This window comes from Chaetodon trifascialis, chromosome 13 (genome assembly GCF_039877785.1).
Source record: "Chaetodon trifascialis isolate fChaTrf1 chromosome 13, fChaTrf1.hap1, whole genome shotgun sequence".
NCBI classification, from domain to species: Eukaryota; Metazoa; Chordata; class Actinopteri; order Chaetodontiformes; family Chaetodontidae; genus Chaetodon; species Chaetodon trifascialis.
The window spans coordinates 2,553,762-2,560,848 of record NC_092068.1 but is presented as its reverse complement, the minus strand read 5'-3'; positions in this window follow the sequence as shown (position 1 = coordinate 2,560,848).

Here is a 7,087-nt window from a genome sequence, read left to right as displayed (position 1 = left end):
TCTCAAAATCCCAAGAGAAGACAACATTAGGAGATAGTGTGTGTTTATGCTATGCTAGCAAGAAAGAGTTACCATGGCATGTCGTACGTGGACCATAGTTTTTCTGAATACCAGCAAATTATTGTTGATGCTGTTGTTAAAATCACAAGGGTTCACATTCTAGGGAGTTCTGTTGTTAATATTCTTTTATCATATATTATTTAATGTATAGTAAACTCCAGAAACATGTTTCCCTCTTTCAGAAAGACAGATGACAGACTGAATTTAATTACACACGATAGCGAAACAGTGGCTAGACGGGAAGTGATGTCAGGAATCCTCAGTACTCTCCAGGCAGAGAGAGACTTCAAAAAAGAGGTATCAATTTTCTCCACTCACAGTCTCAGTAAACTAGAATGTATGACAGCCGCAAAGCATTGTTGTGTTTTGAGCCAGGATGCAGGTCATACTGGGAAAATGGAAACCACTAACTGAAATAGATGTTGTCCAACAAGCTGAAGGGAAGTGGGTGCACCAAATCAATTTTCTGCAGCACTTCATGACATCTCAAATACTGAAACATGTTGACTATTACACAATCATCAGATTATTTTTTTCAATTCAGCAGGCAACATGTTTTCAAAGCAGATTTCAGGTTTACAGGAGTCAAATATGAATGGTGCATTAATTGATGTTTCACAGTAACATTTGGTCTGTAGGAGAGCAGAGCCAAGGTGATAACGCCTTGGTTTGACTGTGCTTGGCCACAGGATCTGTGGTCAGAGGTGTTTTCCAACCTTGCTGGGTGGAGCTCAGTCCACGTAGAGCCCAGCACAAACTGACCATCTGTAACCTGTGATTTCAGCAGCGGCCACATTCTGGACTTAGCCTCTAAGATACAGCTCTGATCTGTGAGGTTGACCTCGGTCAACTTTTAGCCTGGAGCCCTGGAGTCTTAAACCTTTTACTGAACACTTTTGTTGCTTTTGTATGAGGCCCCATCCAACTGTGTAGCCTGTGAAAAATCTGTAACATCAGATGTGTAAAGCAAACATCAGTCCAGGCTTTCAGAATGCAGATAAGAGGCATACAGCACTGAGAACACCAGACCCAGCCATTGCTTTAGACAACCTTGCCATGATGACAAAGATTCAATATTCTTTGACAGTCACAATATAAGAGGGATTTCTTTTGGCAGTTCTAATATAATATAGTATCATAATCAGTTTCTCAAGCAAATGACAACACCATAGCAAGGTTCTCAATGAAGTAGACTGCAAAACATAAGAGAGGCCTTTACTTCCAAATGGATTCACATTACATACACCAACATCTGAGTCCATGAATAGTGTAGTATCTTCAGTGGGATCATCCAGCAGACTGGTTGAGTCAGAATGCATCAGCAGACGTCTTGTGTATTCACTACTAATATGAAGTTTCAGTTGAAGGCTTGCAAGGCTGAAATAAACAAAACCATAGAGGTGTTGAGAGTAGACATGTAGGTATTTCATCAATACACCTATGGTATGTTTGTTCATGCTAATACAGGGAGAAGCCTTGCCCTTCAAATCAGATGTAGCACCTTTGGTTTCACTGTAAGACACTTGAGCAGATTGGATAATATGGTATGTTATTCAAAATCAGAACTCCTTTGGAGGCCTAAATAATCAACAACAATGCGCAAGTGCTGAAAAGAAGCCAGTATATAAATGTTATAAAGACTGGTGCTTGTTTCAAAGGGTCATGTATCAAACAAACAAGTGAACTATTCATGTTAATGTAGCATTCAAGCGGTAATGGGAAAACTCTCATTATTCTCAGTTGTGATCATTCATGCATTAGCCTGATCGCTCTTTTCCATCACATATATTTTATTCGTGGTTGGTAACAAGTGAAACCAAACACAAACAGTTGCTCCTTTTTGATTAGCTGGACTGACTGTATTAGTGTTCATATGGGATTTTATTTAGCTGTAACTGCCAGCAATGATGGCTTTGTAGTCATATGTGCACACCCCTTGAAGATATAGAAAACTAGAAAGCTGGCATTACGTGTTTTTTCTCATGTGGCTTAGCTCTGATCTGTATGACACACACAAGTGGACACTGAATTAGCACATTAGCCTGCCTGACCTTTAAATACAACCTAGCGACACTAATTGTATAGGTAAATTAGTTGTCTAGCCTGCGGAATTTCAAGGACTTTAATTAAATTAAAAATTAAATAATTTGTGTTAGACATTATTCTTTACAGTTCAAGTTACAGCTCATTAACTCGCAAGTTAAAATTGTGACCATTTGGGTTGTGTCAGATACAGCCGAAATATGTCTGTCTAATCCGCAAGTGAGGTGACAGGATACTTGTCTTACTTTCTAAAACATATTTGAGAGGCTCCCATTAAATGGAAGCATGAATGTTCAAACATGTAGTGCTCTGTCAGACGATTCAGTAAAAACTGTATGACTGACCACATTTGCTTGACTTATGTCTTCTCTACAACAACCACAAGAGCATAAGTTTAAAAAGACATTACATTCTCCATCTTCCACTGACAAAGAATATTTTCTTTCCCTTTCTAATCCACGCTCTTTTTTCCTGATCCAGCTCCATGTGTCCCAACTAGTGTTTTTCACCCTTGGAGATGCGAAGACATCTCATCGCAATTTGTCCAAATCACAGCACAGCCCTTGTTTAATGTGTGGGCCACCACAGCTATGATGATGAAAGCATCAACTGTGGCTCACAGGCCACAATAATAACAGGTGGGAGCTGGAAGGACGGGCAGGAAGAGAATGAGAGCAGGAGAGTATGAATGGAGAGATAAAGGAGAGAAGTGCATTCTGCAGGAAGTGCTTTGTTTGCTTCTTTGCACGTTGTTTCTGCTTTCAGGTTTAATAGTTTCCAAATCCAATAAAATCTGTGCCCAAATTATATTAAATATTATTGCCAAAAACTAAGTGGTGTGAATCCATACTGTGTATATTTGAGATGCTTCATGTGAAAATTTTGAGTTTCCCCTTTATCATCAGCTGCGTTCCATTCACAATGAAATGACAGGAAACTTCATGTACATTTAAAAGTCAGTTTAGCTGTCACAGGAACTACAACTAAGCATGTGAAAACAGTTGCATAATATCATCTGTGGCAAATGAGGAGCTTTGTCAAGTCTGAAAAAATAACCCCAGTGATGTCATAGTGATGTCATCAAGTTACCTCAGTTTGGATTTAGCAAGTCCAAATTTAGAAGACAAAGACTGAGTTGGAAACTCAAGTTTAGGGAAGTACAGTTGTAAATGAAGTACACTCATTTACTCTTTTGCTCATTGCGAAACCGGTAACAATCAGTGCTCTGGAGCAGGCAGTCCAATCTCCCATGAGCTTTATCCACATGCAGCTATTTTATATTAGTGATGTACAGTCAGCTGCAATGTTCAGTGCCTGTGTAGTCAGGTATGATCTTCATCCAGAGCAGAGGCTGGCCAGGCTCCACAGACTGGAGACAAACAGCACAGAGTGGCTGTACCTCAACACAAACACATGACCACACACAAACACACACACACACACACACACACACACACACACACACACACACACACACACACACACACACACACACACACATCTATGCAGCGTTTCCGACACAAACAAGACAGCATCAGCTATTTCAGCTATGTATGCTATGTTCTGTCTCTCCTCCCTCTCACTCTCATTCACACACACACACACACACACACACACACACACACACACACACACACACACACACACACACACACACACACACACACACACACACACACTGCTATTCCATTCTCTCTCTGGCATTTGCACTCACAGACACTTTTACACCCATTCACAACTCTGCTGTGCTGACACACTTGGGGCCATGCTTCATGAAGTATGCGCAGTAGAACGATGACAGTTGAATGGGGACAGGACTCTGTTGTTCTAAGTTGAATAGATGATGAGATCAGAATCAGAAAAAGCTTTAATGCCAAGTACAATTTTACACATACAAGGAATTTGTTTGGGTGATGTGGGTTTCAGACATGTGTCCTGTTCCTCATGTACAGCAGTTCAAATATTGATGTTGTTGCAACTTTCTTAAATTTTATTTGTATATTTTGCATTTTGCACCTTCAGCCACATCTCAGTAGTTGGAGTAACAGAGATGGCTCAGTTGGTCATTATGTGATTTTCTGTAAGTATGGAGTATGTAAATATGTGCTGACCAAAGCTGAAACTGTAGCATTGCATCAAGGTCTAAACTTCACAGTCACACCAATCCAAGTCCTGGTGGATGGAATCATAACAGCTACAGATTAAAGCACACCTTTACAACGGGATGCAACCCAAAATATGTAATCTCTCAAAAGAGCTGTAATGGAATACTGAAAAACATGATTCTATCGCCATCCTACGGGTGCATGACAATTGTGGCTGAAATCTAACACAATACGTGGACACCGAGTTAAGAATTTCTGTCAGACTGCTTATAAATTTAACCCACAGAATCAAAATATTGTCGCTTTGTTAAAGGTGTCTTTAACACTCAACTAGCAAATAAAGCACAATTTCTTGTGTCTTTCCTGTGAAATTTGTCCACTCACATACTTTAATTTATCCAGGTTTGGAGATACCTGTTCTCTGAGGTTTCTGTCTCCACCCCAGTACAATGGAGGTGACCTGAATTCAGTTCATCCACCACGCAGCACTGAAAACTGACATTTAAAGAACAGGTTAAGTCCAGATTTTTGAAGGAAGAAAAACATACAGTAGCTGCACTGGCCACTCCATGTTGAAAGGCCTAAGTCGACTAAAGTTCTGAACACACCCAGCATCACAGCTGGGTGTGTTCATTGTGCTTGTGACCACACCCAGCTGTGATGCATCTTGGTACTGTCTAGCCACAGCACATCACTGCTGTACAGGAAATTGCATGTTGTCACAACTGGTTGGTAGTACAAGACAGATTATAAGACTCTGTGAGGTTATTCTTTTAAAAGGTATCTCCACTCTGCATAATCCACAGAACACAGTGTCAAGACTTTTCACTTCAATACAGTATTATGTATATGACTGTCAAAGTAATATCAGATCAGACTGAAATAAAGAGGGAATGATTTAAGAGTGAGATACTAAAAACATGTTACTATGTGTTCATACGTCATAAAAAAATGTAAGTTTGAAAAAGTTGATTCATGTCACAAATGATCTGTAGTCATACATACATGCCTCTTAAGATCAATTGTTTTTTGCATGAGGCCCATTGTGTGTCAGGAGCTTCTTTAAACAATTGTGATGCTATAAATCAGACGCAGTAAAGAAGGGAGAATCAATTGAGATTAAATTTGTAATAAACAGCAGATATCAGTATTAGATATCAGTTTAGAAATCATGATGTGTGTCCATTGACTTACCAACTGTTTTCCAGTTGTGATCATTTTTCCCACAGAAAGCATGTGAGCAGCAGCAGTTGAAGTGTGTGTTAGCAGTGATGCAGTGACTCCTCTCATTAGCATACATCTTCAGCAATAGATGGATTGTTCTTCTGTTGGTCTCATCCTACAGGTGATTGATCTGTTAACAACTATTTCCCTTACAGACCTTTGATTGAGTGTTGCTTGTCTTTGTATGAAAAGACCAGTGTGTGTGTGTGTGTGTGTGTGTGTGTGTGTGTGTGTGTGTGTGTGTGTGTGTGTGTGTGTGTGTGTGTGTGCGTGCGTGTGTGTATGTGTGTGTGTGGCTGGAGGCTGGCCCAAGGCAGCCTCAGCTGGGTGTCTTTCAGCTCTCTATTTATGAGCTCTTCTTTACATATTCATTCTGCTACTGTTAAACAAAGCCCACAGGTTGCCTTTCTCCCTCAGTGCAGTGCAGTGTCAGTGTGTGTATGCATGTGTGTGTGTGTGTGTGTGTGTGTGTGTGTGTGTGTGTGTGTGTGTGTGTGTGTGTGTGTGTGCGTGTGTGCGTGCGTGTGTGCGTGCGTGTTAATGACAGAGAAGAATGAGAGAAAGAGGGCAGAGTCACATGAGACCATACTGCTCAATCTTTTTTATTACTCTTTTTCCATCATTCATTTGATGGTTGACCAAATACAGTCAAGGTTTAATCCTGATGTTTGTGGATTCATGTTGCAGTGATATAAAATGATATAAAAACCTCACAATGTTGCAGTCTGCTCATTGCTCTGCACAGATTGTCTGTCACTAGTCTCTTCAGCAGAGTGGAAGACTCAGGTCACCAAAGTCACACACTTCATGTACGCCATAATATATAAGTCTGTTTCCATTGTTTCAATTTCCCTTGTCAATTGTTGCTTTTATTGACACATTAATGTTTCCACCTCAACCAAGCATAAAATGTTCAAACCAATAGCAGGTGATTGTGCATGTACTGACTACTTTGGCTGATGAGCTTGTGCAAAGTGTTGTATGCAGATCATTTTGGTCACTTGTCTGCCTTTGCCTGCACTAATATATGAGGGTGCATCAGTGGCAGCATCAACATTTCCACTTTCTAGCTTTTTTGTTGCATTCAACTGCATCTCATGGTCATCAGCAAGTGGAGTTGGCTCAGTTGTAAAGCAACTGTCCTGTGTTCATACGCAGGATTTGAATACACTAATGTTGGCATCTGCTCTGGTACAGTTAATGTCTTTCACCTCTGACGTGATGACTTTAGATCAATTACCTGTTAAGGTACCAAACTGGAGAATTTTCATTGATTCTTGAGTACACATTTCTATACTCAGGATGCTATGGACCAGTCAGTCCATTTATTTTGTTCAGAGAGAGAGAGAGAGAGAGAGAGAGAGAGAGAGAGAGAGAGAGAGAGAGAGAGAGAGAGCTGACAGCTGCATAGATAACAGGGCCCTGGTTGCCATGGTGACAGGATTTGATTGGCAGCTGGGGGGGGTGATTGATAAGGACCCCCCTGCTATTCCAGTGACAGCTGCTGTCAGAGAGCCAGCTCCTGTCACATTAGATGTATCAACTGCTACAGGCCGCTCCCACCCCCAACACACACACACACACACACACACACACACACACACACACACACACACACACACACACACACACACACACACACACACACACACACA